The following is a 16,316-nucleotide window of genomic DNA, read 5'->3' as shown; positions in this document are numbered from 1 at the left end:
TGGCGCCGCTTAAAACCTTCGGCTTCCAAGAGGGCGAGTCGGTGCACAGCAGGCAGGATGTAACTCCATGCTGAACTGCAACCTGCCGGGCACTCGCACGCGGCCTCCACAATCGCCCCACTGTCCGTCTCAAAGGTGAGGCACACAACATAGGGCCGGCCACTTTTCTTCTTGGAGCGAAAGTAGATGCTTAGCACATGGATGAGGCCCTACCTGCAAGAACAGAGAGAGTAACAGTAAATAGCACTCAGGGAAGAACAGGAGTAGTCAGCTACAGTTTATGGTAAAGGGACAGAGCAGAAAGAAGTGGCCGCAAGGAACGGACTCAAAATGACCCGATTTTGTGTCTTTCTTATCACTGTTGCAAGGACAAAAATGTACACCTCAAAGAGCAATGATGTCAAAATTGTTTGTCATGTTCGAGCGTGCAACTATCTCTGCATGCTTTGTTAATGCATTTTCAAGAGAAGGAAGTTTCACATTTAAAACCTCACCGTGGGTACTGATACCAGTACCCGCATAATCGTGTTCGTCATAACTTTACCAAGCAATAATATAATTATCTTGAACTCACTTCCACAACCTTTCGAGATAAACAGGTAAACATTCGGGCTATACCGATGACCCATCGAATTAAAAAAAAAATCTTCTAGTTCAGTGAGTTCGAGCTATAGGAGGTTTTACTGTAGTATCTATTCGTGCAGACCAAAAACACGCGCTTTAGAACCAAACACAACCACCCCACCGCCAAAAAAGGAGAAAAGGACACACAAACAGATTTTTGCGGCAGAACATGCGCAATAAATAATGAAAACACACACAAAAAAAGAAAATTTAAGGCGTATGTGCGCATTTGTAGTTGACTTCACCGCAAAGGGCGATTGCTTTGCGGCAAACGCGCGGGCGGACGACCATCACGGAAAATGGCCGCAACCTTTCCGTAAACATCTTCGCCAAAAATCATCCCGTAAATTCGATGTACAGCATTTGAAAATACCTAATCCACACACTAGCGGTACGGTCTAGTGGTTGTCGCTGTCCTCTTTCAGGGTTACTGCGACAGGGTCGCCGCTACACATTTGCATGGTAAACAATGGTGAACAAAGTGCTATACAAATGCTCATGCCGGTTAACTCGCGTCAAGTAAAAAACAAAGAAGGATTTACTTACTGCGAGTCGCACGTGTTTGTCCGCACCGATGAAGGCGAGCAATGCGCCTCGGTGGCTAGGCGGCATGCCTGCTCCGCTGCCGCTCGGATAGGTCTTTGGCGCGGCACCCCGAGTGGTATGCGTCTTCAGACACAGTCGGCTGCGCAGACAAGTCCTTCGTCCACAATCCGCGGTCGGGAGCCGCAAAACGCCGTCCAGTTTGAGCCATTCCGCGTTACCGTCACCTACTCTTCCACAGTAAACAATACGAGACTTCCCGATCGGCGCCCGTACCAATATGGCCGACGGTCTCGTTTACATCAGTGTTGCTAGATCACCAAGCAATTTGGCATAAGGTCTATTAGTGATAATTTGAATGACTGATAATTGCAATTACTAATTATGCCGTCGATATAAAATAGTCTTCTGCCTTCCCTGAAACGTAATTTGCTTAGATCAATTCAATTAGAAAGAATGAATGAAAGGGAGAAACAATGGGGTGGTGGAAGTCAGAGGATGTAGACAATGTATGAAAAGGTAACCACAAGCAGAACCCTCGGTCCGGAGGGCTGCAGTAGTGATGGCTCCACCCTGGGCTCTTTGCAGCTGGTTTAGCTGGTCCTATTGGGACTGGGCGGCCGTTGCATGGCACTACCGTCGCTTCAGCGAACAGCGCGGGCAGTGGCGTACCGCTCGTCAGTGGAATGCTGGTGGCGGCCAGCGCAGCGTAGTTGGGCATGACTTCCTGTCGTTCTGCTGCGGTGCGGCTGACAAAACTGAGATAACCACAAGGACGTTTTTTATATCGACAAACCTTAAAAGTAGAGGCGAGCTTTACGTGGCATGTAATGTGTGTCATTTACGCCCATACTCAGCAATTACAAATTGCAGATGACTCTCAATGCGCCAAGCTGGAAGTCAAGCGGGAAGTGCACGTCCGTTCCTTCGCGCAGATTTTGCACGTCTGCATGCAGTTTCGCGTAACGAGAAATTTATATTGCAGCTCAATGCCCGTACAGGGCCGGTGTGTGCAGCTGATCCAGGAATGCTGCGGCGCTGGCCTTTGGGAGCTGATCACCGAATGGCTTCGTACACAAGCAAAAGACAAAACTAACTGGGGGGGGGGGGGGGAGAATTTGGGGGGAGGAGGGGGTGCTTTATAAGATTTACACCAAAAGAGAAATTGGGATGGATGAAGCTCGGTAACTTTATTAACTACGGTAGAAACGTGTTTAATTTCACAGAAATACGCTTACTACAGTCATCGGGAATCGTTTACAGAATACATACCGCGTGATAGTAGTTTTTCTTCTCGTGGAAAAGCATTGCTTTACATGACTTGCAATAGCTGATAGCTAGTTGGTTAATGGTTTTTCAAAAAATAGTTACTGCGTGGCTGTAGGACAAGAGACTTGAGGGTGCCAAAAGCCTCCCCTCAGTTGCACAACTGAATGCTGCGGTCGAGGAACGCCGCATTTTTCAAGCATAGCTGCCACTTACGCTTAAAAAATCATGCACACCTACGTGTAACGATGATGATGGTTTATTGCAAAGCTTTCACGTGTGGGTTTCCTTGGTTGCCTTCTGGATTTAAACTTTGACTAGTTAGATTTGAATTTGACCAGCACGCAGTTTGGTGTGTTGATAGCGGCGTCTTTGACTTGAGTCAACCTCATGGCTGCTTCGCATACTACTCAGGGTTCACCTACGGAAGATGGCGAAATTTTTTTGCTCTGAATTGGGGCCGCCTTGGCTACATTGTGCTGTCGTAATTCCCAGGCAGCACAAAAGAGCGTAAGGACGTCTGCTACCAGGATTTTACGGGACGAAAGAAACGGCTTGTAAACATCCCAGCCAATCCGATAACGCTTTCGCGGTGTTTTAGAGAGGTCATAAATCACGTCTAATGTCTAGCCTTTAAATTTATTTACCCTCTTTAAAACGCCTTCGTGAATCGGTCCAAAAGTCGGATTTTGCAAGAGCTGTATAAGTTTGTGAAATGTCAATGTGACTTTTCAATCGGCATATTAGGTGGTTTAAAGACGTCTCGATAATTACGGTCTAGAAAAGGGCTTTGGAAAGCGATAAGGATTCCTTTGTTGGGGTATTTAGAGTCGAATTTTGCGCGTATAAAATACGGCTGCATTAACTTGCTCCCCTACAACCCCTCCGTCCCCCGGAGGTAATGCTCGGCGTGAATACGGCCGGTTTGCTGCACGCATTCCAAATAAAAGGGCCTTTAGTTTGGAAGTACATTTTATTTCAGACTAATCAATGGGGGAAAGTCCTGAGCACAAAAATACCATTACCATTCAAAACACAATTCAGCGGAAAAATCTTCCTTACACGTGTCACAAGCGCCATTATACAAAAACACTACACTGGTTACTTTCCTGGAAGAATTCAGTGCAAATTAAACACTGAACAAAAAGACCAATTCCAGAAACTTGTACCAGCAGGTCCACAAGATTCCACACTTTTTTATTTTTAAAGCAAGGATGGAGCGCACGCAAAACATTCAAAACAAAACGAAAAAAATTAATGCAAGAAACTTGCACTGTCAGGTTCACAACTCTGCGCAGTTTTAATGGATATTTAGAAGGAAGAATGCAGCACAAATAATACATTGTACAAAAAAGGGTACATGCAAGAAACTTGCACTATCACGTCCACAACTTTGTACATTTGCGTATGGTTATTTGAAAGCAAGAATGCAACACAAATAAAACACTTACAAAAAACGGTGAATACTAAAACCTTTTACCATCAAGTTCGGAACTTTATACATTTGCTTTTATGCTTAAACAATAAAATGCAAATACAACTGGTTCTGCAAAAAATGACCGCCACAAAGGAAAGTGAAACAATTAAACAGAGTTTATTTGAAAGATCACTTGTAATGATTGTATACCAAAATGTCTAGGCAGCATACCAGTGCTCACCTGGGGCCGGCAACGTTAAAAACTTTTTTCCAAACAAATAAAAAGCCATGTATAGCACGAAGACACTTTTCTCCTTGGAATAAGCACTATAAGCACTGGTTAAACCCCCTTCTCAAAAATGACTACGGCAAATAGCACTTGCCAACGCAGCATAAAACGAACATTTACTGGTCTGGATAACACAAACTGAAACGGTGCCGAAAAGCGCACGCAATGAAAAGGTAAATGAGTAACTCCACAAGTCAAATACGGATGACAGCCACTGCAGCTAAACAAATGAGCTTCATTCATGTGCAATCTCTTGTGCAACCCCTTGGGTTACCCCGAAGAAGGGCATCGAAAAAGGCTGCCCACTTGCATTAGAGCAAAAGGCAGTGTAGTCAGTTTTCCCTGCCCCGTCATTTAACTTTACACTGTCCACGAAGTTGGTACAAGCACTTACTTGCTGCGCCAACGACCCGTACGTCGTGCTTTTTGAAGGAAGGGTCCGGTTGGTCAAACTGAGTGACCGCCTTTTTCAGCCATGTTGTAGTGTAGGCGACCGCCAAAAAGCATATCTTGTCCCATATTCATGAAGAAGGTTAGGCCTCTACTTCATCAGTCTTCAGGAACCGCAGAATTGTAAAGGCTGCAAACACGCACATTGCATTAAGCGCACTTGCAACACGAAAGCCCTAAAGTTTTGCACATTTAGGCAAACTGGCGCTTACTGAAATCTGAGCAAGAACCTCCAGTTGTGAAATTCAAGAAGCGAAAAGTGCATGCATGAGAACAAAGATGAAAGATTTTTAGCAGCTGTAAATATAACGAAAATAAGAAAACATTCAACGCTGGCATGCATAGAAGAAATCATGTTTCGAGCTGATATATTTTGTAAATCGCTTAAAATATTCAAAAATACCAATCGCACGATACTTTCGCACTACTTTAATTTAATGCTGCCCTACGACCCTTGTCGGGAATAGGGTTTTGACATAACTACAACGCTTGCCACATCCATCATCACGCGGGGACTGCATGTCGCCATGTCGACGTCGGGTTTTCAGTTCTGAGACAAAGCAGGTCGGGGTTGCGTACGCAATACCCGGCAATGCGTGAATATCAATTGTTGCAAAAAAAAGAATAAACGGGCGCAATTAAAAGCGCAGTTCCGCTGAGAGAAGAGAGGCACGCACGTTGTACGCGGTTTGCTGAGCTTTATCGGTATCAAAACAGGGACACCTGAAGCGCTACGGCGCGCTGAAGACCGCTTGCGTTCACCCACGATGCCCACGACGCCTTGTAATTGCAGGCACTGCGTCACGTGGGACGACATCATTCTCTCATAAGGAATGAAACGAGCCCGCTTGTTTGCGTACAGCCCTCCAGATGGGATACTAAGGGTGAATGCAGGCTTACGAAGGATATCGCATAATTTTGAAGCCGGCTTTCGCAAACATCACGGTGGAAGCGCAGCTTAGTGTTCCCGACCAATGATTCCAAGATAGAGCACAAGTTGTTGCTGAAGTAAACCAAAACACTTACCCGATATTACAATGCGAATAATATATTCGAGGTTCATGCAGTTGGTTACCCAAATACTTCCTGCTTATGAGTAGCTACCGCATTACGTATACAACACACCCGCCGCGGTGGCTCAGTGGCTAAGGCGTTGCGCTGCTGAGCACGAGGTCGCGGGTTTGATTCCCTGCCGCGGCGGCCGCTTTGTTGGTGTAGGCGAAAGGCTAAAACGCCCATGTGTACGAGATTTGGTGCGCGTTAAAGATCCCCAGGTGGTCAAAATTAATCCGGAGCCCTCCACTACGGCCCCCCTCATCGCCTGCGTTGCGTAAGCGCGTTGAACATTGCAATCAACATATACAACACTTTCATACTTCACAACAGCGCCAAACTGCGCACCTCAAAACGTAACGGTGCTTGTGGATAAAAATAAAAGAAAGCTCTCCTTCGCAATCGCTGTCACAAATACATCAGAAACACTTACGGTTCATAGCACGGCGGTTACATAGGGCGGAAAGGAATGTGAGGTATGGACTCCGCACAAACTGCAAATACTTACAAAAATCCTCCATGTTCTCTGAGCGTACTTTGAGAGTGATGCACAAAGACGCTCCACCGCAGCGTCGGCGTCGCAGAACAGCTGTGCCGCCAACTCTATGACTGGCCTTTGGCGCCAAAACTAAGTACTCTCTAACCAGCGCGCGCCCAGACCATATCCTCTTTACGCATACGGACGCAGCCGAGGCGCCGGAGGAGGCAGAGGCAGAGTGAACTCTCTCCCACCGCCTCCTCACTCACAGGAGGCCACGAAAAATGGCGCGTCAGAGCAGTCTACCTTCGACAAAAGTTTTGGCATGCGATTTTACGGACGGCTACAATGAAGCCAGAGGAACTACTGCTAACAGTTATTGTTAAAATTAAGTTTTAAAGACGTAGTTTTCGGGGGATCTTATCGTTGGAATCATCGACTTCTAGAAGGCGTCTTTTTCTGTCTGAAATCCCTTTGTGACGTTTAATCTATGAAGACGATGTTTTCTAGAAATTCTGTGCTGCCTGCGAAGCAGTGATGAGGGGTCCTATGGTGGGTATTTCACGAAGCTGGTGCGCTATCTTCAACATTCTGATGTTGAACAAAAGTGGGAAGATGATGGAGCCTTGTGGAGTTAATATGTTTGGGTGAAAGTTTGCGTCTTCATATTTTCGATGCCGACCGTAGGCGTTCTGTTCCTGAGGAAGGTGTAGTGATAGCTCTTCTCTTTTTTTTGTTTGTCAGTTGCGGTTGCCTGCTTTCTTCCAATTCCGTCCGCCGGCAGGAGCGAAGCGAATGGTCACCTCTGGCACTAGTTTTGTTCCCTGAGCAACGCCTGGAGAAAGCTTTTCTTTCCTCCTGACCGCCATGGACAGAGGACGACGGTGGTCAAGGCCCTCAACTAGTTCGTGTGATGCCATGGGGTGGCGGCATGGTTGAAGGAGCCACGGCGGCGACTGCTGGAGAAAACTTCATCGAGTTGGGCTAGAGCTGCAGACGTGGGCAGTCGCTGGCAATACTGTCATGTGGTGGCTTCTGGCCGCCGGATCCCCACGCTTTGTACCTCGTGCCTATCCTCATGTGGTGGTCCGTCACCTTTTTGTCATGGAGGCTCCTCTCCGGGATCGTGCGGCGATACTATTTATACACAGTGAAGTAATTCGTTTCTACTCTGTTATCCTTTGTTTTGTCTCGTCTTCAATGTCCCCGACGTGAAGTCCGATAAATACATAGCAGGGTGGCGAGTTGGGCGAGTTGGTGTACTTGCATCTTGGGGAACAGCGCGAACTAACAGGGACACAAAAAGAAAGAAGTGGACAGGACTAGCGCTGCCTCAAAACCTGTGTCCCTGTTTGTGTCCCTGTTAGTTCGCGCTGTTCCCCAAGATGCGATAAATACATGGTATAAACTTTTTTTCACCATCAATCTCTGCGGCTGCATGGTATGTTCGTCACACGCGTTCATGGTGGACAACACCCAACTTTAGCATTAAACCTAACCGTACTGCAGGATATGACGATGAAGATTCTTCTCCCACATCCCATGCGTTTAAGTGCTTCTGGTACTGCTGAGTGAGTGACGTTGTCGAATGCCTTTTTAAGATATTTTGCAAGGATAATTTTTAACCCGGTGCTTTTCCATCTAGGGCTGCCTTTTTATTGTGATGAAGGTATCCTGTGCAGAAAGGTGCGTCTAAAGCCAATCAGACTGTCCGGAAAGAGGTAGATGTCTTCCATGTAGCTGGTTAGCCAATTGAGTATAATTTGTTCATACATTCTTAAAGGGACCCAGAAGAGCCTTCTGTAAAAGTTACTAAAGGCCTGTATTGTCGCGTAGCACCACTATAGCGATGCAATGCCGTTGGAATATTGATCTACATTCAGTATTAGCTGCGCTAGAAGCATTTAAATGCACCTTTCCCCACTTGCCGATCGACTCCTCCTCCCTCTCTGCTTCCTTCAAAGCAGCTGGAAACACTGGGAATAGCCATGTGACATCGAGACCAGCTACATTCCTGCGCCTAAGCACACGTCAATCGCTGCGGACCCGCCTTTGCCTCGAGATCGCGCAGGAAGGAGGGAGAGCAGCCGGAAGCCAATAACAGTGACGCCGCCGGGGGCCGACCTCGCCGGCGATTGGGCGAATCAGGGGGCGCCTTCGCGGCTGCGTCAGCCGCGATCGGCTCGCTGCGGCGTCGCGCTCATCGGCTGAAAAAGGCGATCTTCAAAAATTGTTTACAAATTATCCGTACAACGTATGGGGCTCACACTTGGCTCAAAAATCCCCTGTTATGTGTTCTACCACCTGAATGCATTTGATTGCCACTTTTCCAAAGCTTTTTGGGGTCCCTTTAAATATGTTTACCGCAAAAACCAAAGATGGCACAAAAGAAAGGAGACGGGACACGTTCTTGTCTCGCCTTCTTTCCCGTCTTTGGTTTTTGCGCTAAACATATTTAGGAATCATGAACCAACTAGCCTTCCAACAAGTTTTATTAAATTCGTTCATACACCTTCCCCAGACATGATGCAAGAGAAACAGGTCTCAAGTTTCCTCTACCTAGCGGAGACTCTTGCTTGGGGAAGAGGACTACCTTCAAATGTTTCCGTAAAGTTGAGATCAACCCTCATAGCTGTGGATCATGTTAGGTATCTAGGAAAGCCAGTCACTTGGTTGTCTCCTAAGTTTCTGACCATGGTGCCTTTGATGCTCGTCGTTCCCCGGTGCGTTTTTAGACGGATGTTATGGCGTGAAGCGCCTCTTCTGACTGGCTGTCTCTGTCCATTTTTATTTATTTTGCTTGCCCTTGTAATCTCCATAATTTTGTGTTTTTTGTGGAATATGTTGACCCTTGCTAACCCCGACCACGTGGTTTTTTTAGAGCCTGTCTCTTTTTGCTATTCTTTTTGCTATTCTTTTCGTTTCCTGTCATTCTGGGAGTGTTGCTTGGTTTTTCGTGTTTTTTTTCATTATCGGTGTCGTCTATTTCTGGTGTTTTTCTGTAGCTTGTGGCAAAATACTTCTGCTTCTTCTGTCCAGGTGCTTTTGGGTTTGTTCCAGCGTGGGCGAACCCTTGTTGAACATTCTTGGCCGCTTCTGTCTGTTGCTTCTGTTCTGATTCCCTGGGGGGATACTCGCTTAATGTAGCATGCGCTTGCATTTCTTTGCACCGGCCGAGTACTTTTCGTCACATAGCGCACACCTGGCTTGGCACCAGTGTCCTTCAGCTGTGTTCTGAAGTCCGCATATTTGACCCTTGCGCACCTTTGGTGTTGGGCACACCTCCGCTCGATGCCCGCCGTCGAGCACCTTTGGCATACATTTCGGGATGGCATGTAAAGGTAGCAGGCTAGTTCGCCTGCGTCATCGCGGAATCGTTTCCCCTTTCACTTAATGAGCACCGTTTGGTATTGTCCGAGAATACTTGCTTGCACAATTTAAAAATTTGGTGTGGGAACTCTGCGAACTTGCATGAATTCTTCTTGACGTATTGGAGAGGAAACCACGGGCCGCCCACCTAATTATGTGTTCCAAAAACGCTACACTGGTGATCTCCGCAGGATCACTTCCGCGAAGGTTTAACATTTCAATTTTGCAAAGAGTGAAGCCATAGACATTTTGTACAAGGATGGGGAGTCAGCTATTAATAAGGGAACAACACAGAGAACAGCATGATGAAAAAACCCCGGAAAATTAAAAGAACGAGGGGACCTATTGGGAAACGTAAGAACAAGAAGGTTTGAGATACGGTGGATAAAGGTGAGTCAGCAGAGTTTTATAAATTGTTTAAGAAAAGTAAATCAAACAATATTTGCTCACATAACATGCGAGTGTTGGAGGAAACGGTGGAATTTGGGGCAAGCTTGAAAGGAACTAAGGCGAAGCCTGCCATCAGCAAGAACGGAATGTACGAACTCAGAGACGTGGAGGGTAACATTGCGTGCAACATGCACGAGATAATAAAGGTAGCAGAATGATTCTAGACCAGACTATGTGCCGGCGACGTTAAACCAGGGGAAACTACTGCAACTGCAAGCCCAACTTGATGTCTCCCACTAGTAACTAAACAGGAGTTAGGAAAGGCGCTCAACGGCATGGGAAAAGCTGCAGATGACGACAGCATATCCATGAATTTTTTGATGGAACGAGGATATAGTGTACTAAAAAGCTTGCAGAACCATTTTTGGAATGCTTAGGCACTCAAAAAGTGCCCAAAGCCTAGAAAAACACCTACATTACTCCTATTTATAACAAGGGAGACACCATTGACCTTAGAAATTACAGACCCACCAGCCTAGAGTCAGTTGTTTATAAGCTGTTTACCAAAGTTACAGTTAGCCGTGTGAGTGACAGACTGGTTTCCCAACAACTCAGAGAGCACGCTGGGTTTAGGAAAGGTACTCAACCATGGATCACACACATGTTGTCAATGAAGCGATGGAAAAATTCGCAGAATGCATTAAACCCCTTTACATGGTAATTATAGACTATGACAGAAAGTTTGAATCAGTACAGACTTCCACCGTGCTCAAATCATTAAGACACCACAGAATAGAAGACACCTACCGGAGACTTCTATTTGGTATATATAGAGGATGTACGGATAGGATAACACTTCACAAGCACAGCAATAAATGCCCGATCCGAAAGAGAGTAAAACAGGCAGATACCATCTCACCAAAACTGCTCAACGCATGTCTGGAGGGGCATTCAGAAGGCTTGGCTGGGAAAACTTTGGATTAAGCATAAACGAACCATACTTGACCGATTTCAGATTTCCCGGCGACATAGCCTTGCTGAGTGAGAGTGCAGAACACCAGCAAAAATGCTTGAGGAGAACGCACAGAACGCACGGCAGTGAGCCTGAAAATAAATAAGAATTAATCTAAAGTAATAAGGAATATGCATGCCGGAAGCTCCTTCTTCAGCTTAGCAAACGAAGTAAAAGAATATAGCTACCTCAGGCAGACGGTTTGTGCTGAAAATCACCAGGAGAGAAAAATCCGCCGGAGCGTAGGCATGCGCGGGGAGCGCTACTTCTATGCTAGCGATGCTACTTCTATCACTCAACAGAAAAGTATACAGCCAGTGCATACTACCGGTGGTGACATACGGAGCTGAAACTTGGCGCCTTACTAAACAAATAAAAAGGAAACTTAGATCGGCTCAACGGGACTTGGAACGAACAATGTTAGCAGTAACACTCAGAGACAAGAAACAAACTTCCTGAATCAGGGAACCAACTCGAGTTGATGATATCGGAGTTCACGTAGAGAAAAAGAAATGGACTTGGGCTGGACCTCTTGTGAGATGAAACGACAACCGACAGACAGTTAGGATAACAGAGTGGCTACCAAGAGAGGGGTCTAGGAGAAGGGATGTAATTGGAAAATTCGGTGGTGAACAGTGGGCTAAACCGACGCAGGACAGGAGCGGTGGGAAGTCAATGGAAGAGGCCATCCCCCTGAAGTAGTCTTGAGTAGGCTGTTGATGATGGTGATTTGCTGCCTCCAGTTTTGAGGTTCTCAGCACGAGAATGCTGGAACCTGAGATTATCAGCTCTTTGACGTACTGTGATTTCTTCCCACAACAAAACTAAATTAGGAGTTAGGGCACGCTTTTGCGTGGATCTGGTATCAGGAGCTCCAGCATGTAATTCACCCAGTAACTGACTCCGTCATGAGAAATGGTTCAGGATTGGTCGGCACACAACTTACAAACAACCATTCACGATTCCCGGGATTGGATTGGCGGAGGCATAAAGTGGTGAATCTCCTGGTCACAGGTTTGCAGGAACTTACCTTGGCCGCTATCCACGGAATCGCTGGCCCTGTGTGGAGGGGGTGTTACCTAAATCTCAACAACCTTGTGTCACGTCTAACCATACCCAGTGGAAAGCGGGAAGCAAAACTCCGAAAGAGAAATTCGTGATCATACAATGACACAGTGGAGGCTTTCAGAACAGAAAGAAACGATGCCATCTGAAACTCTACAGTCCCTAGACGCCGCACCAGCTGCCCTCGCTCTTCAAGAGGCTGACACGGGTGCTAAGCTTCCAGGGTATCGCTGATTCCATGCAGGCCCTACGGTGTGCATCCTGGTTAAAAGTGATCTAGCAACAAAGCAGGGATTCACTATGGTGAATGTCGTGCCAGGTAGACGTCGTGACCACCCAATACACGTATTTAACATTTACAGGCCCCATAGACGTCGCGATCGCATACATATCAAACACGAGTGCACTCCAACCGCAAGTGCACACTGCGAGAGTGCCGTGGTGACACAGGTGCATCCACTTCCCCGTGACATGAAAAATCACGTAGGCAGGCCGGAAGCACGCGCTCGGACTCTTGAAAGAAAATAAAGGAGGTATGCTCTACCTTGATGTGCAGGACCCTATGATTATTTGCTGCCGCTTTCATTCACCCAGAGCAGCAAGTCGATGGACTGTCCTATCGGGATGCTAACTCAGCGCAAAATTCGGCGCTCGCCTTCTCGGAGCGCAAGTTAAGGACTATAATTGTGGAGTCTGGCCGATCCTTTCAGGGGTATTTATCGAGCGACGTGCAAGACTTGGCACACAGTATTATTAAAGCCAGTGGTGCGGTTTGTAGGCCCAACAACTAAAGAAATTGTGTGCTCACCGAGCCATCCGGGTCTAAGCGATACCGAGGCCACGAATGCGGCTGCCCGAGCACTTAGCCACCGCGCGCCTCACCTAGTCTTCCCAGTTTGGAGACAATGAAACCGCGTGTGCGGTTTGAGAAATCGTTAAGCATTACTGCAATAAACGCGGGCTTTTTCCAGCGCCTACAAAATGTGTCTGCAAGGTAGGGGAGTGAATAGTACGGCGCCTGCAGACGAACCCGTTTTTGTGCCCTGCAGTAGCAAAGTATTTCGACCCTGGCAGAGATGGGTGGTGTACGCACTGCCGTGAGGTGTCGGATACCTTGCAAATGTTGGGATCATAAAAATCCAGCTTTATACTGCAACCCTTCCCCTACCAGGGATGCATGGGAGGCGGCCCTGCTCAATTTCACGGGGCTTCTGATACAAAGGACGAAAGCGGTGTCCTGGAGCAATGGAGTCCCGGAATAGGGGCTACACCTGTGCGGAGGGCCACAGGCCCAAACTCTATTCTTAAAACAGAAATTTTCACTCCCCCTTCTCCTACAGAGGCAGCTAACATAGCTTGTGTGATTTCAACCGCAGTATAGTGTTTGACTGGCAGGCCGTTATGTCGCCTCACTGTGTCCTCCTTTGTTAACGTAGTGCGTCGTTTTCCAAATCAACTAGTTCATTCATTAGCCCCGCCACGTGCAAGGGTGCTCACCTCTGTCACAGCGTTGTCGTGCTGCTCCCTTTGCTACCCGACCATCTTGGCTTCCCGCTGTTGTTTCTTTGTGCGCCTGCTCAGAGCCTGCGTCGAGCTCCTCCGACGTCATCCTCATGTGGCTGTGTGGACCACTCATCGGGGAGCTCTTGTAGCTCTCCGCAGCGTTTGTTTACCGCCCTTTCATGGTCACTCACTTTGTGGACTCCCTCAAGCCCACTACGATGCTTCAGTTGTCTTTGCCGTTACTTCAAGGATAAATGGGGCTGATAAACTAAAACGCTGGTGTTGGTGTAGCTTGTGCCACATTTGGTTGTGTTCGTTGGCGGGCTTAGCTTACGCTGACGCGGCTGCTGCTGCATCCTTGCTCGACTCGGTGGCAGTGAGGCTCTCTGTCTATCTCGTCGCGGCACTTTCGTCACTCTCGCCGTAAAAATGTCGCCGTGAGGCCCATCCTGTGGTGTTATCTGTTTTCGAAATTCTAGGTAAAAATGTGGTTTTGAGCGCGTATTTTTAATGCTGTCGATAATATTGGGTGCGCATCATTTGAATTAATACAATACACTCCTGAGTATCCGTTATCCATTACTGTATTGATGCTTCGCCTTAATTATGCATACCGTTTTCTTTTTGCTTTACAATGTTGACTAGTGTCAAGTATGGTGAGAGATTTTGAGGTTTAGAGTGCCTTTGCGAATATAAACTGCTAGTTTCAGAATTTTTTTATTTTCTGGGCCATGTTCCTGAATTGAGGGACACACATAGACACACAGACGGACTTCGGCTGTTTAAGTAGCCCAGGAAAGATTGTCGTCTTTTAAAAGTGCGGGTCGCTCCTGTACGTGCTTCTTTCATGCAGAGATGATTGCTTGAAATTAAGTTTGGAACATTTGGTCAGTGTAATATTAAATATCAAAACTCAGTCAAGGGAATGTTAAAAATCGCATCAATGACGCTATTCGCAGTAAACAGCACCGAATCGGTCGGTGAATGCTTAGAGATGCTCTCTCTCACTACACACTTGCATTCTCGTTCTGCAAGGATGCGTCTGAAACGGTTGCGTAGCTATTTGTAAACATTAGGAATACCTTTCAATCACGGGGAAAATATTTCAGCTTGGTGATCAGATGCGACACCTTGTAGGAAACTTGAACAGTAATATGTAAGTTGACCTTACGCATGCTGGGAATCTGTACTAGCCCAGGATGGCCGTGTGCATCTTTGGTTACACGTACTCTCAAAAAAGTATTTTTTTAGTTTTGAAGTGGCTTTGCCAAGTTCCGCTTTGAACCATAGCTACATATAACCTGCACTATTCTACAATTTTTTTTCGTTACAGCCGAGATACCAGTACGAACACAAGCTTATGAAATTGGGTGTAGGAAGCTATGTGGAATTTTATGGAGAGTGGGACGCTCCAGGGGGGTAAGTATTTGTAAATGGCTCTTAATTTCTTACCTAGTTAGGACATAGCTATCAACATGAACTTTTCTGGCTGAGGAAAATGACATGCAAACCTCGGTATCGTGTTGAGAACGCATGTGCTCTTAGAGCTTAAGATAAATTAAACGTGAGAATCCGAATACTTTTGCTTGCTCAAACAACGATCGATATGAACTTAGACATGAGTCAAAATGTTCTAAGAAAAAACAAGGATCGCCCAAGTGTCATGTTTGCTAATGTGGTACGCTGTCGGGAAGATGGGTGAGTCAACTCTGGCAAGAAAACAAACCCAGCGACCCAACAGGGCCCCGCGTACTCTGACGAGCGGCTTTCGCCAACAGGGGCTGAAAGAACGCGCCAGAGCCTTGATTCGAAAAACAGAGACGGGCGTATATTTTAAGAAGCGAATAACTGCGCAGGCACGGGAATATGAAGCATTAACGAGATGTGACAAAAACGTACAAAGGAGAGAGAGTTACTCTTTACTCAATGCCACGAACGATTAACAATGTGTACTGTTGGGTGAGTTGGCAGCTCATGGAAAAATAGCAACAGCGCAAAAAGAAGCAAGGTCCTGTCTTTTTGTTCTTCTTGTTGCTTTTTGGGCTGTAGCCATTTTAAAAAGGCACAAACGAGGAGTGTTAACAGCGAAAGTTGCAAAGTAGAACATAAATAGTTGGATGCAGATGTAAGACCCGAAGTCCAACGATATCCACCGACTGAGCCGGAGGATGCACCCCTGACCACAGGCGATGTGGCTACCTATAAACAGTTGCTTCATTGTAGGCGAGGCCGTTCAAGGAGGAACACGAAGACTCAAGAACTAGTTAGCACATTGGAATCATGAGACAGGGGTCGCCAGTGGCGATACACAAAAGCCACCGTGACATCATCACATTTCAACAATACTGCTTTACCATATGCACGGGGGCTTCTTTTTTACCCGCGCTAACGCGACGAAAAAAAAACAACACAGCAGCGGCTGCAGCGGGGCTGACTATTTTCGTTTTTTCCCCAATCCCGAAACATCGGCGTGGTTCAACGCAAACATGATACCAGGCTTCCAGGCCAGTCTCGAATGTTGTGGCCGCGAAGCCATGGCCGTTTGTTTTGTTATTTACTTTGAGCGCTGTCGTGCGAGAATGTGCTGTGTCTCTTGGTTGCGCTAGTGGCCGAGTGTTGACTCGTAGACGCCAGGAAGAGAAATTTGGCGAAGCCTCTCGGGGGAAATAAAGAGGGAAAATGCAATAAACTAAGCGAAGTTCAAAACGCTACGTGACGATATTACCCTCTGATCACAAAACGTCTTAGAGATGTCTACCATGGTCTTGCAAGGTCTTAGACATATTGCGCTATGAATGTTAGCTATAAGACGTCTATTTTCGTATGTCTTAAAAATGTCTTAAGAGAGATAGCTACA

At 46.6% G+C, this 16,316-nt stretch overlaps 1 pseudogene; it reads right to left on the bottom strand.

Annotated features, from left to right (window-relative positions):
• The window catches only part of LOC144180127 (uncharacterized), a 30,124-nt pseudogene extending 20,682 nt beyond the window's left edge, over positions 1-9,442 (bottom strand).
• Positions 9,443-16,316: the final 6,874 nt, after the last annotated feature.

Source organism: Haemaphysalis longicornis, unplaced genomic scaffold, assembly GCF_048455015.1.
Source record: "Haemaphysalis longicornis isolate Haplotype H1 unplaced genomic scaffold, Haemaphysalis longicornis Haplotype H1 scaffold_4, whole genome shotgun sequence".
Taxonomy (NCBI): Eukaryota; Metazoa; Arthropoda; class Arachnida; order Ixodida; family Ixodidae; genus Haemaphysalis; species Haemaphysalis longicornis.
This window is presented reverse-complemented; position numbering and strand designations above follow the sequence as displayed.